The sequence below is a fragment of the Sus scrofa genome, chromosome 1 (genome assembly GCF_054392235.1).
Source record: "Sus scrofa isolate SSC_HxYL_T2T_F1_AM1 chromosome 1, Sscrofa_HxYL_maternal_Yorkshire_Landrace_v2.0, whole genome shotgun sequence".
In the NCBI taxonomy this organism is placed as follows: Eukaryota; Metazoa; Chordata; class Mammalia; order Artiodactyla; family Suidae; genus Sus; species Sus scrofa.
Genome location: NC_139383.1, coordinates 241,460,723 through 241,473,567, shown reverse-complemented (window position 1 = coordinate 241,473,567; position 12,845 = coordinate 241,460,723). Strand labels below are relative to the sequence as shown.

The following is a 12,845-nucleotide window of genomic DNA, read 5'->3' as shown; positions in this document are numbered from 1 at the left end:
TGATGAGGAAGACCTGCTAACATATATAAAGCTTTCTGCCTGTTTTCCTTGAAGATGTCCTGTTACCTGACTAAGGGAGCTCTAACGGCGTCCATTGGGCTGAGTACCCAGGAGCCCTTACTTTGTGAAGGTCTGGTTGGACTCAGCTCACTTTTCCTGTTTGCTTGAGTCTCATCCCCCACCAGGAGCTGGTAACAGTTCTGACTGGACTCTGAGCAGGAAGGGGGCTTAGGCAGCAGGAAAGAGAGAATGTCAAAGCCAGGCCTAGTATGGAGAGCCCAGTGCAAAGACTGAGGACCCCTGTCCTTCCCAAACACAGAGGCTGAGAACTAGGAGGGATGGACAAGCTAGGAGTGTTGGATACAGCCAACCTTTGGAAGTGGCAGAAGCCAGGGTCCAAGCAGGAGACAGGCACTCCTCTTGGGCCTGCTCCTCACCCTGTCTCCTGCCTTCCTTACATCCCTGTGCACAGCTTTTTTAAACTGGAAGCATTTGACTATAACGACAGGAGCAGTCCTGATACAGCCCCAGGGACTGGCCTGGGCGAGGTACCTGGACCACATGGTATACCAGTGAGCTGATAGCCACTTACTGAACACTTCTCACATATATTTACTTTGGAACTTACTAAACATATGTCATTTGCATGCTGTGCCATTGAGTTCCATATTTTTCTATAGGAACAATTGACATTTTCTCTCTAAAACTAGAGAGGGTTGGAAATTTCAGCAGAGAAGCCTTAATTAACTTTTTCTGTTACCCAGTGCTTTCAAAGGTATCGAAGCTCTAGAGTCATGTATTTTACTATGTAGTCCAGTGAGCTTGGCTGTGGGGAAACTGACCCACCCTCATCACCCGTCACAGTTAACCGGAGACAGTTTATGCCTGACATTCACTGTAGTGCCTACTTAAAGCATCAGGCTCTACAAAGCTTTGCGCTTGTCCTTAAAAGTTAATTGGGAATGTCAGGAAAGGAGCTAGGTACATCTATTTCCTTTTCCCAGGATGGTAGTGAATCCTTTGATCTTTCCAGGGTATTTTAGGAAAGCCTCAGCCGTTTACTATACCTTCATGGCCTAGGTTTTAGATTTTCAGCACCCTGAGATGACCGCTTTACAAAAAGCTACTGTTGAAGTGCAGTGAGATGTACATTTTAAAACAAAGGTACATACTGAAGTAGTCCCTTTAAAAATAAAAGCTGAAAATATTTATCCTGCTAGTAATTCTCTCACTGGATTTTGTTGCATCTTAAGTTGTTAGATAGACGTGCCTCTTTCTGTGACTCTTCTCCTTGAACATTTTGATTTTTGATGTTTTCTTTGTTGTTGTTGTTATGTTTTTAGGCCCTCACTTGTGGCATATGAAAGTTCCTGGGCTAGGGGTCTGCATCTGTCAGCCACAGCCACAGCCACAGAGAATCTGAGCCGCATCTGTGACCTACACTGCAGCTCACGGCACCACCAGATCTTTAACCCACTGAGCGAGGCCAGCAATCAAATCCTCACAGAGGCCACGTTAGGTCGGTAACCCCACTGAGTCACGATGGGAACACCACCTTTTGATTTTTATATTGCTTTTTTAATGTAAAATAAGTATTGTTAATTTCCTAAAACATATCAGTTTTTATCATGTTAATAACCAAGGGAATACATGTTTGTTATTTAAAATTCTGAATACAGAAGGAAGGCTATAGAAGAGAATATTCTTACTCTATATTCTCCACTTCCAAATTCGGGGGACTACCTCCAGCAGTTTTGTGTATATCTTCCCAAGGATTATTTTTTGCACATGAACCAGTATATCTTTTTTTGATTTAAAAATTAATTTGTATTAGATCAATAATGGTTGACCAAGCTGAATAACTAAAAGATGTGCAGTTTTAAAAATAGCACTTCCTCAACTGCCATCCCACCACAGCCCTGATGACCAGAGATACTGCTCTCAACTCTTTATCACTCTTCTTTGATTTGTCAAATATGTCTTCCTTCTGTCATGGTGGATGAAAAATCATACTGTCTTAACACCCCTACCCTATTTCTTTTCTTCCATCCCTTTTTGTTTGTTTTGTTTTGCTTTGCTTTATAGGACCACAGCTGAGGCATATGGAGGTTCCCAGGCTAGGGGTCGAATCAGAGCTGTAGCTGCCGGCCTACACCAGAGCCACAGCAACGCGGGATCCGAGCTGCATCTGCGAACTACACCACAGCTCACAGCAACGCCGGATCCTTAACCCAGTGAGCAAGGCCAGCGATCGAACCCGCAACCTCATGGGTCCTAGTCAGATTTGTTTCCGCTGTGCCACAACAGGAACTCCTCCTCCATCCTTTCAATATGGGCAAAGCACAATTCTTGTTTTGTTTTTGTTTTTGTCTTTTTTGCTATTTCTTTGGGCCGCTCCTGCGGCATATGGAGGTTCCTAGGCTAGGGGTCCAATCGGAGCTGTAGCTGCCAGCCTACGCTGGAGCCACAGCAACGCGGGATCCGAGCCGCGTCTGCAACCTACACCACAGCTCACGGCAACGCCGGATCCTTAACCCACTGAGCAAGGCCAGGGATCGAACCCGCAACCTCATGGTTCCTAGTCGGATTCGTTAACCACTGCGCCACGACGGGAACTCCTCAATATGGGTAAAGCACAATTCTGTAATTCAGTGTTTACACTATACAACAGTAAAAATGTTGCTCATTGGTGAGCTAAATAGCAGATGGTGATTTCAGTCATTTCTGGTCAGCTTCCTTTGGAGTTAATAATTGCCTTATATTTTTCATTTCTTTGTGTGTGTATTGCTAGCTTATTTTTTCTAGTTCATCAATAGGTTTTTGAAATCTTTCAAAAAAAAACAGTTAACATATCAGATAATGTATTAGTTCTTTTTTTTTTTTTTCCTGTCTTTTACTTTTTCTTTTAATTGGAGATGAAGTTCTAGATTCCTTTGTCTTCCTTCCAATCAGGACTGATAGCATCTTACACACTATTGTTCTGGGACCTTGTTTCATCATCTTCTGGGGTTCTTAGCTCCTTTCCTGTGTTGAGTTCCCTGTTGGTGGAGCCAGTGTTGTCTTCTCTCTTGGTTTATTTCCTTATTTTACTGGGGACATCCTGTAGCTTACTGAGTCAGGGTCCAAGAGAGATAGTTTTAAAATTCCATCCATACTTAAAGATGTCCGTCTTCTGCCCTCAACTTCAGTCACTGTTTTTGCTGGATATAGAATTCTCAGATATAACCTATTCTGAAGATATCATTCCGTTGTTTGCCAGTGTTCCCTCTCAAAAAATCCATGGTGGAGTTCCTGTCATGTCTCAGCGGTAAAGAACCCAACTAGTAACCATGAGGACGAGGGTTCGAGCCCTGGCCTCACTCAGTGGGTTAAGGATCTGGCGTTGCCGTAAGCCGTGAGCTGTGATGTAGGTCGCAGACGTGGCTCGGCTCCCGCATTGCTGTGGCTGTGGCTTAGGCTGGCAGCTTCAGCTCCTATTTGACCCCTAGCCTGGGAACTTCCATATGCCACATTGCAGCCCTAAAAAAAAAAAAGACAAAAAAAAAATCCATGGTTTCTCCGCTTCCTTACTCTTTATGTGCAGTCATTGGAAAGTGTTAGAATATTTTATTTATCCTAGATATTCTCAAATTTAAGGACTTACCTTTTGTTGTCAATCTCCCCCCTACCCCCAGCTCTTCTGGGACCCTTTTGCCTAGAGACTTAATTATCAGAGATTTTATTTAGAATTCATACAATTTTTTTTTTTTTGCTTTTCTCTTTTTATAGCTTGTTTTGGCTGAATGAAGGACTACCTTGGTTTTATTTTTCCCCGAACTTTTCTCTCCACTTTTCCATTGCTTTTTACTTCCTGAGAAATTTCCTGGAGTTATCTTCCAAACCATTTTTTTTATTTGTTTGTGTTTTGGTTTTCACAGATTTTCTCTTTTCTTTCTTTTTTTTTTTTTTTTTTTTAAACTCTCAGAGCTCTTTTTGTTCTCCATATCTTCACTTTTAAGTCAGTATCCTTTTTTGTTTCAGGAATGTTTTTCTGAGGATTTTTTTTTTTCCTTTTCAAAGTATTATTGATGTCCTTTCTTCTTTCCCTCCTTCCTTCCTTTCTTCCTTCCTGTTTCCCTTTTTGGCCACCCCATGGTAATGGAGTTCCCGGGCCAGGGATCAGATCCGAGCCATAGTTGTGACCCAAGCCAAATCCTTAACTTGTGCTGGGCTGGGGATCAACCCCGGTCCCAGCCCAAGACGCTGCTGATCCCATTGCACCACAGCGGGAACTCTGAGTTTTCTACATTGGTTCTTTCCTTTGATTTCTTTTTCTTCCCCCCTTTTCTCTCTCTCTTTCCCCCCTTTCTTTCTCTCTCCTCCTCTTTGTTCGTGTAGGTTTCTGTTTTTCATAAGGTGGAAATTTTCTTCAAGCTTTGGAATCCCTAGGTGTTTGACAGCAGTTAGGCAGTAAACAGCTTTCTTTTCGCTGCCTCCCCTCCAAGCAGTTCCCCGAGTTAGGAGTCCACTGTTGGGGGTATAAAAATGGCATAACCCCAATGTCTCCCATCAGTCCTGCTTTCTCTACAGACAGGGAGCTAGAGCTCCCCTGAATTCTTCCTCTTAGAGGACCAGTCAGTCCTTAGTGTTCTCAGGGAAAGGGTATCACCTGATTGTCTCAGCCTGACTGAGCTATGAAAGGTGTAGCTTTCAGCATCCTTTCTGGGTCAGTGCAGGTATTACATATTTGAGAGATGTTCTTTGTGGTTGGAGTTGTTACCCGCTCTCCTCATTAGGTTTTGTTGGTGTTTCATTTTCTTGGGCCCTTAGGGAACAGAATGAAGTAAATATGTCTTTTCCTGAAAGCTTCTGAAATTTTCTCTCAATCTGAGATGCTGGAGTCCACGTAATTATCTTTGATTATGTGATTTTCCTCACAGTTTCTCTCCCCCCCCCCCATTTTGCCTTTTTAGAAATTTAGATTGTGAGAAAGCTTCTTTTGTGGCCACAGTGATTTTGAACATTTCTTTTCACTTTCATCCGACTGCCTTGGATTAAGTGTTCCAAATCATACCTTTGACACTGTCTAAAGCTTTTAGGGTTAGTGTCACTTTTGCAGACACACGCTGTGGAATTACATAGGGCCACATCAGAAGTGGATTTATGGAAATGTAGTTGTAAGTGTGCAGCCATAGAAAGGAAAACGGATAAAGGAAATAAGTTATGCAAAAGGCTTTGGGCTGCCTGCCACCCACTGAAAGGGTGCAGTGAAATAATGTGAGATGGGGAAATGGAATCACTTGTTCCCGCACTTGGTTTTCATTCCTGCTTGCCTAATCTTGAGCAGCTTGCAGTGCAGAGTATTAGCCCAGTATTGAGTGATTCTAATTCTTTGTTCCCTCAATGCAAACACAGACCTAAACCAGACTTTATCTGGTGCTCACCTTTTCTACCATGAAGGAAGAGCAGTCTGTGTCAGACATACAGCATGGCAAGGTGATCTTGGGACCACGAGTAGGTACCCTGACAAAATACACTTTTAAGGGTAATTTAGATGCCGTGTCATTTCCACCTTGCACTCTGATCCCGAGTTTATTAAGTGACATTCCTAATGTCAGTGGAAACATATGTGTATGAGACCTCTGCCCCTTTTCTGTTCTCATAGCCATGAATGAGCACATGATCACTCAGCCAAATTTCCTTCTATTTAGTTTCTGAGCTTCCACTCAGAGTTTCGCGTTAGATCAGGAGCAGCAGTTCCTTCCTCATTTACTTGGCCTTAAGAAGATGAAAATGTTGGTGGGGGCGGACTGAGCAGGTTGGGAATTTCAGATGCTGCTCTTAGAGTTGCATGAAATGTACAGCTCATAAACTTGAAAAACCTCAGAAATGGACTCATATTGGACAAATATGGCACAACTCAACCACCAGTCAGAAAAGAGGATCAGCCAAAGTGGACATTGGCCATAAACTGAACATTAGCTGGTTTACAACACACACCCAGCCTTAAAGACGAACTGCTGCTGCCTCTGGTGCTTTTGAGGTCTTTGGTGTCCATTTCAACAGTACAATTAGTTCTGATCCCCTCTCCTTTTTACTTCTATTCAAGTCTCTAACACATTGGTGTTGGTGGGCTCATAAATTTTTCAACACATTTATATTGTCCAGATATCTGAGAAGTTACTTCACCACAAAGGTTTTAAGTTGGATGTACTTTCAAGGCTGTGTGCCAGCTGAGCCCTCTCCCACTGAACCTCCAGTAACACCATGGTCAAATCTAATGACCCTGTGTCCCTGACCACAGGTACAGAGTTTCCCATGTGAACTACTGGTGTTCACTCATGTGCTAGTCTTTGTAGGTCTTCTCTCATGTCTTTCAAAAGCTGTCTTTCTTTTTTGTTTGTTTAGTTTTTGTGGGGTTTTTTTTGTTTGTTTTTTTTTTGTTGTTGCTATTGTTCGTTTGTTTTTTCAGGGCTGTACCCACAGCATATGGAGGTTCCCAGGCTAGGGGCTGAATTGGAGCTACAGCTGTCAGCCTACGCCATAGCCACAGCAATGCTGGATCCCCAACCCACTGAATGAGGCCAGGGATCAAACCTGCATCCTCATGGATACTAGTCAGATTTGTTTCCGCTGCACCACGACAGGAACGCGTGCTTTTTCTTCACAATACTTGAATTATCCCCCCCACATCCCAACTCCCCCCTTTTCCCTTTCCCTAGAGAAGTTGTTGATTTTGTGTGATTTCAGTGTTTCCATTAGTTGTATTTTAAAGGTGTTTGTGTTGAACTTACTCTGATCTCATTTGGTTATTAGCCTTTGGCAGAGATCTTTTACTTGCCTCATAACACCTAGAATACAATTTTCTGTACATAGTACATAACATGCAGAATACAATTTTGTTTAGAATATTTTTGCCTGACTGCTCAATTTAGTAATAAGGTTATATTACAAATGCATTATAAAAACATTTCATGGGAGTTCACGTCGTGGCGCAGTGGTTAACGAATCCGACTAGGAACCATGAGGTTGCGGGTTAGGTCCCTGCCCTTGCTCGGTGGGTTAACGATCCGGTGTTGCCGTGAGCTGTGGTGTAGGTTGCAGACGCGGCTCGGATCCCTTGTTGCTGTGGCTCTGGCGTAGGCCGGTGGCTACAGCTCCGATTCGACCCCTAGCCTGGGAACCTCCATATGCCGCGGGAGCGGCCCAAGAAATGGCAAAAAGGCAAAAAATAAATAAATAAAAATAAAAAAATAAAAACATTTCATTAAAATGTTTAAAAATCATTCATCAACTATTTTTGTCAGAATGAAGAGCAAAAAGAACCAAATTCTTCTCTAGGGAAAAGTATTGAAACGTTCCACTTTAACAGTTTACAGCCAGCTTTCAGTTTTTTCATTGGTGTAGTTAATACTTTTTGGTGAAAAAATAATACTTAGTCTTTTTGTAAATTTTATAACATCCTTTGTACCTTCTCTGTTAATTACAGTCCTGTGCACATTATACAGAATGCTGGGGTTTAAAAAGGGGAGGAGCCCATTGTTTCTCAAAGTTTAGTTAGTCTAAAGCATAATTGAGTACTTCATAGTTTTCCAAGGAGGGATCTTTTGCGTTGGCCCACAGGGGAGGGTGAAAGTCATTGGGTGATTTTCTTGTCCCTACTAAAAGTCGTTCAAGGTGGGGATACTGATTTTGTTTTTTTTTAAGCAGACAGTAAACATTGCTTTTAAAAGGTGTCATGACCTGTTCTAGTGTGCACTGTCAAATAAAAGTGCTGGTAATAGAACACGGATCAAATAAATCATTGAAAACTGCAGATGATGTGTACAACAGAATTTTAGCCAAAAGTTTACCCCCAAATCCCATAGTCGTATATTTTAGTAGACGCATAAACTGCAGCTGAGTGCTCAGTTTGAATTTTTCATGTTCATTTTGCCTGCCTTCCCTCCCTGGTGTCTTTAGTCTTCTGGAGGAGTAGAGAGTAAAAGCAGGACAAAGCAAAACCACACTAGATTCTTAGTGTAGTGTCTTATTAACTTAGAATGTTTGTGGAATTATTTTTTTTAAGATACTTAACGTGAAAAGTATATCTCCATCTTCAAATAAGGACTATTTCATATTAATTATATTGGTTTAAAATGCCAGATGTATGGTATTAAAACACCTGGAAGGGCATTTTTACATGTCTACAAAATCTGGGTAAATAGTACCCTGACGCTGAAAACGAAGCAAATGATTTAAGACATTGAATGTCTTTCTCATTTTTTACCCTACATGCTGTGGAAAAATAAATAAATAAATACTTTTTCCTAGGGGGAAGAAAAGGTAAATAAATTTAGAAACTTAGTATCTAACTAAAAATTAGAAAATGTAAATAGGGAGGAAATGAAGATATTAACCAATTTATATAGGGGAAACTTCATTTTTGCTTTTATTTTCATATGTGTTTTTGCTAGTGATTTGAATAGTTACATATAAGTACATATCAGGTATGTTCCTTAACTTGCCTTTTATCAGCACCCCCCCCCCCGCCCCCGACACCTAGAAAATAGGAATCACAGCAATGCCTTCTGCTTAGAATTGCTGTGAAAATTAAATGCTGTCCTATACCAAGGGTCACCAGACTAATTTCCCTCAGGCCCAAACCACCCTATCATCTATTACTGTATGACTTGCAACCTAAGATTGGTTTTTACATTTTTAACTGGTTGAAAAAAATCCAAATAAGAATAATATTTCCTTACACATGAAAGTGACTATGAATCTTAAATTTCAAATAGTTTTAATGGAACTCAGCCACACTCATGCATTTATATATTGTCTATATGTGCTTTCCTGCTGCATGGGCAAACTTAAGTTTTTACAACAGAAACAGTGTGTCCTGCAAACCCTAAAATATTTACTATCTGGTCCTTTACGGAAAAGTTTACCAACCCCTTATACACACTAAAGTGCTTTTGAACAACGTCTGGTGTATATACACACTTAATGAACATCAGCTATTATTACTAATATAATTAAACCATATAAATAATAACATTCATATAACTAAAAATACATGTCACAGTCTGAAATTTTTCATATATTGCTCCTGAAAATAAGACTAAAAGAAAAAAAAAAAAACCTGTTAATTATATGACAAATTATTATTTTTTAAGAATGGGGGGGGGAAGCCTTAGGAATACATAATGCACCAGGTTCATTTTACAAGGGACTTGTTTTTAGAATTTATATTCCTTGTGAGGAAACAAGCCAATATTATTTTATTTTTTTCCTTAATTTTCTTGTCATGTGATCAGTTTATTGCTGTCCTTCAATTCCAAACTTATTTCCTATTTAATTCTCCATTTTTACCTACTTAGCTACTGTCTGATCCTTCTGCACTTTGGGAGGGTAGAAGAGAGAAGGGGCTTCAAAACCAATACTTAATGACAAGAACTTTGGTGTATGTGTGAGAAAGAAACAGAGAGAGAGAGAGAGAAAGATCAGGGTTGAGTCAGGTCAGGTAGTCCCTCCATTGAGGAGGGCTCACAAATGCAGTTCATACAAGTCTTTTGAGCTTATCTCTTTGGACACAAGGCAAACCAAATTCTTATCCAAAACATCTTGTGTTGGCCAAAGAATTAGGCAGTCTCATGTTTCTGGGCCAGACTTGAACCATCCATTAAAAAAAAAAAGTCAGCAAAAGAGATATTTTACCAAATTGCTTACTAGTTAATTTCATTTAACTCCTATTTTCCCCAGGCTTAGACTTTTCTGGCCTAACACACCAGGAATTTGCTCAGATTCAGTCTGATGTACTGTTGGTTTATATAGATCAGTCAGATCTTCCTTGGACTTTTTCACCTTCCAAGCTTAGTTGTATCATCCACGACTGTTTTCATTTTAATCCCTTACGTCTACATTCCCACAGCCTATTTCTATTGCTCTTTGTCCAAAGCCTCCAGCAGTGGGGCCGGGTCACTGTTCATCAACTGTAGAATCAGAAAACAGACAAGCGAAACAAAAGCAGCTGACATTCAAGGACACTTGGCTCCAAGCTAACAGCTCTAGTGTAGTTTGTAGAATCCTTTTTCAGTTTGAGGTGTGGCTGGAGTGTGGGAAAGATGGGCAGAAGGTCAGCGAATAGAAAAGTCAGTGACGTGACTCCTCAGGGCACTACATATCTGACTCCTAACTTGCTAACTGAGGAGTGTCATGGGAAAAGAGGAGGAATTTATGTATGCATGTATGTTAAGGATAGACTTTGGCTCACTGGCATGTAAGCATGCAATTAGTAGGTTATGGAGCCGAGGCTAAATTAACAGATCAATGTGCTATGAAATAGTATTTGAAAGGAGGTTGCTGCTTGGTCACTTGACTGAACTAAAGATACTTTCTGTCTTCTCTACATTCTGAGCCTGTGGCTTTCTACATCATGCATCAAGTTTCTTATTGCTGATACTAGAGCTTTGGGCTCTCCCTGCCCTGCCCCCCCACCCACCCACCCACCCCTGTCTCTTTCTGCCTTCCTCTTTCCCTCCTCCACTCCTCTCCTACAACAACCTCTGGTTCACTTCATAAGGGCCTGCCTGCTTTGTGACCTCCCCTCTGCTAGAAACTCTAGACCTAGAGGGTATAGGCAAATATGCTGTATTTCTTGGCTTCTCTAAACATCCTGTGCCAGTAGAACACACTGATTCATACATAGGTAGAAGTTGTAATATTAAAACCTTTAGGAGTTGTCTTCAAGCCTAGAGAGCATGCCAAATTTGATCTCAAATAATCACTTGCAAAGATTTGCAAAGACTAAGAAAATTATGGAGGAAATGATATGTATCCAGCTAAATTTAGTTAGCATCCTTATTATTTCTGTTCCTGTTGTCCGATTTGGATAGCAGAAGTGGGATGGCTAGGGAGCCATCCTTAATTATTTCTCATTCCATCCACTCTGCTTATCTATTACATCTCTTGTTTTCTTGGTTTACTCTGGAGTTGAGGGTTATTGGGCTACACCCCATAGGCCTGCAAGCCTTGTGCTTATCCAGCCTCAAGATGGAAGAAAGAACCCAGAGTCGGTGACAGTGACATCACTGGTTTAATGGATGGGGGATCTTACATGTCTGAAGCACAAGGGTCCTGGAGCGACTCCCCACCGTGGACGGCAGGCTGGACAGGACAGCAGTCTTCTCTACCAGGGGAAGGGGGAGGTTACCAGTTATAGGGGGAATTGACGTCAGGTTGACTCATCAGTTACCAGGGAAACCAGATGCCCCTCTCTGGAGGCCTCTGTGATAAAACTATCATAATGGAGATATTCTGATCTCAAGATTAGAACAGTCCTGGCTGGGGGCCTGGGGCAAGCATGTTGGCTTTTACTGATGAGACTCTGATTAAGAGGGCAGGTTAGTCAGGTAAGTAGGGCATAGGTGAGGCAGGGACTGGTCAGGCAGGGGAGGTACAGAGAGCAAGAGAATAGCCATCTTGGGTGGCTTGATTATTGAGTATTGAACATTTTTAGAGATTTTGAAGATGCCGCCCCTTAACACATGGAGAAACTAAGGAAGAAACATTTTCTTTCTGTTTGTTTGTTTGTTTGTTTTTTGCCTTTTCTAGGGCCGCTCCCATGGCATGTGGAGGTTCCCAGGCTAGGGGTCCAATCGGAGCTGTAGCCACCAGCCTACACCATAGCCACAGCAACGTGGGATCCAAGCCGCGTCTGCGACCTACACCACAGCTCACGGCAACACCAGATCCTTAACCCACTGAGCAAGGGCAGGGACCTAACCCGCAACCTCATGGTTCCTAGTCGGATTCCTTAACCACTGAGCCATGACGGGAACTCCCTAAGAAAGAAACATTTTCTAAGTGAGTAGTTGGCACTGGATGATTTTCCAGTTTTTTATAAATCAGATATACCTGGTTTTGAAATTGTAGATCGATTAATTTTATGCAATTCCAGGAAATAGAAATATTTTACTGGATTTACAGTTTGGCCAAAGATTTGAGGTAAGCAGTCACCTTACCAAGGGGTTCTTACAGAGTCTTTTTGTCATGTCTGATGGCGGTGACTATAGAAAGCTATGTCTGGGATCATAGCTAAGCACTCATCTTGCATTGTCTCATTCTATCTGCCTAACCTGGGAGATATTAGCAAGCTGAGGTTCAGTCACTTGCCTAAGGTCACAAGAATATTCAAAGGAGAGCCATGTTTCACCAAGGGAGCACACAGACCCCATTCTTCCCTACTCCTGCCTCCCCCAGGAGCCCCAACACACAATGTTTTTTGAATGTGTGTTGATGTCAGAGAGGACGCATAACAATGTGATCCAGCTGGAGATACACAGTCAAACACACCAAGCTTTTTCCTAAATAATCGAGGAAGAAAGAAATATGCAGACTAGGCTTGCAAATTTATTTTCATAAGGCTTAGGAGTTAGTCTTTTGAGTGGTTGAATTTATTTACCCAGTTGATGTATGTAAATGGAATAAAATACCTGAGAGAGTATGTTCTTGAGTCCTTGTTAAGGATGAATTTTTCAACATTTTCAGTGTCTGATAAGCTACAAATAATAACGATTGATTCAAATTTTACATTGTCTTGGATCATTACATTAAAAGTCAACTAGTCTTGCTCTTTTAAAATAATGACTTTTAATGAAGTAGTTTATGAGGTATTTTTTAATAAGTTATGTCTGAGAAGAAATAGTGAAGCTTTTCACAGCAATTAAAAGCGAAGAGTGGTATTTAAAATGCAGTGTTGTATGAATTCCTGAAGCATAAAAACCTACATCCTGGCAATCTCCTTTCCTCATCAATTTCAGAAATAGAAGTGGTGCTAGTAAAAACGGTACCTGGTGTGGCATACATTGGCTGCATATTTTTCA

The 12,845-nt window shown here is 41.3% G+C and overlaps 1 protein-coding gene and 1 long non-coding RNA gene across 3 annotated transcripts in view; one reads left to right on the top strand and one right to left on the bottom strand.

The window, feature by feature from the left end:
• LOC146407072 (uncharacterized) overlaps positions 1 to 11,155 on the bottom strand; it is a 34,373-nt gene extending 23,218 nt beyond the window's left edge. The window contains exon 1 of the long non-coding RNA XR_014823066.1: positions 11,078 to 11,155. This is a non-coding gene — a long non-coding RNA (uncharacterized LOC146407072). The remainder of the gene's footprint in view (positions 1 to 11,077) is intronic.
• Positions 1 to 12,845, top strand: part of GNAQ (G protein subunit alpha q) — a 305,513-nt gene that overhangs the window by 277,005 nt on the left and 15,663 nt on the right. The window lies entirely within an intron of this gene.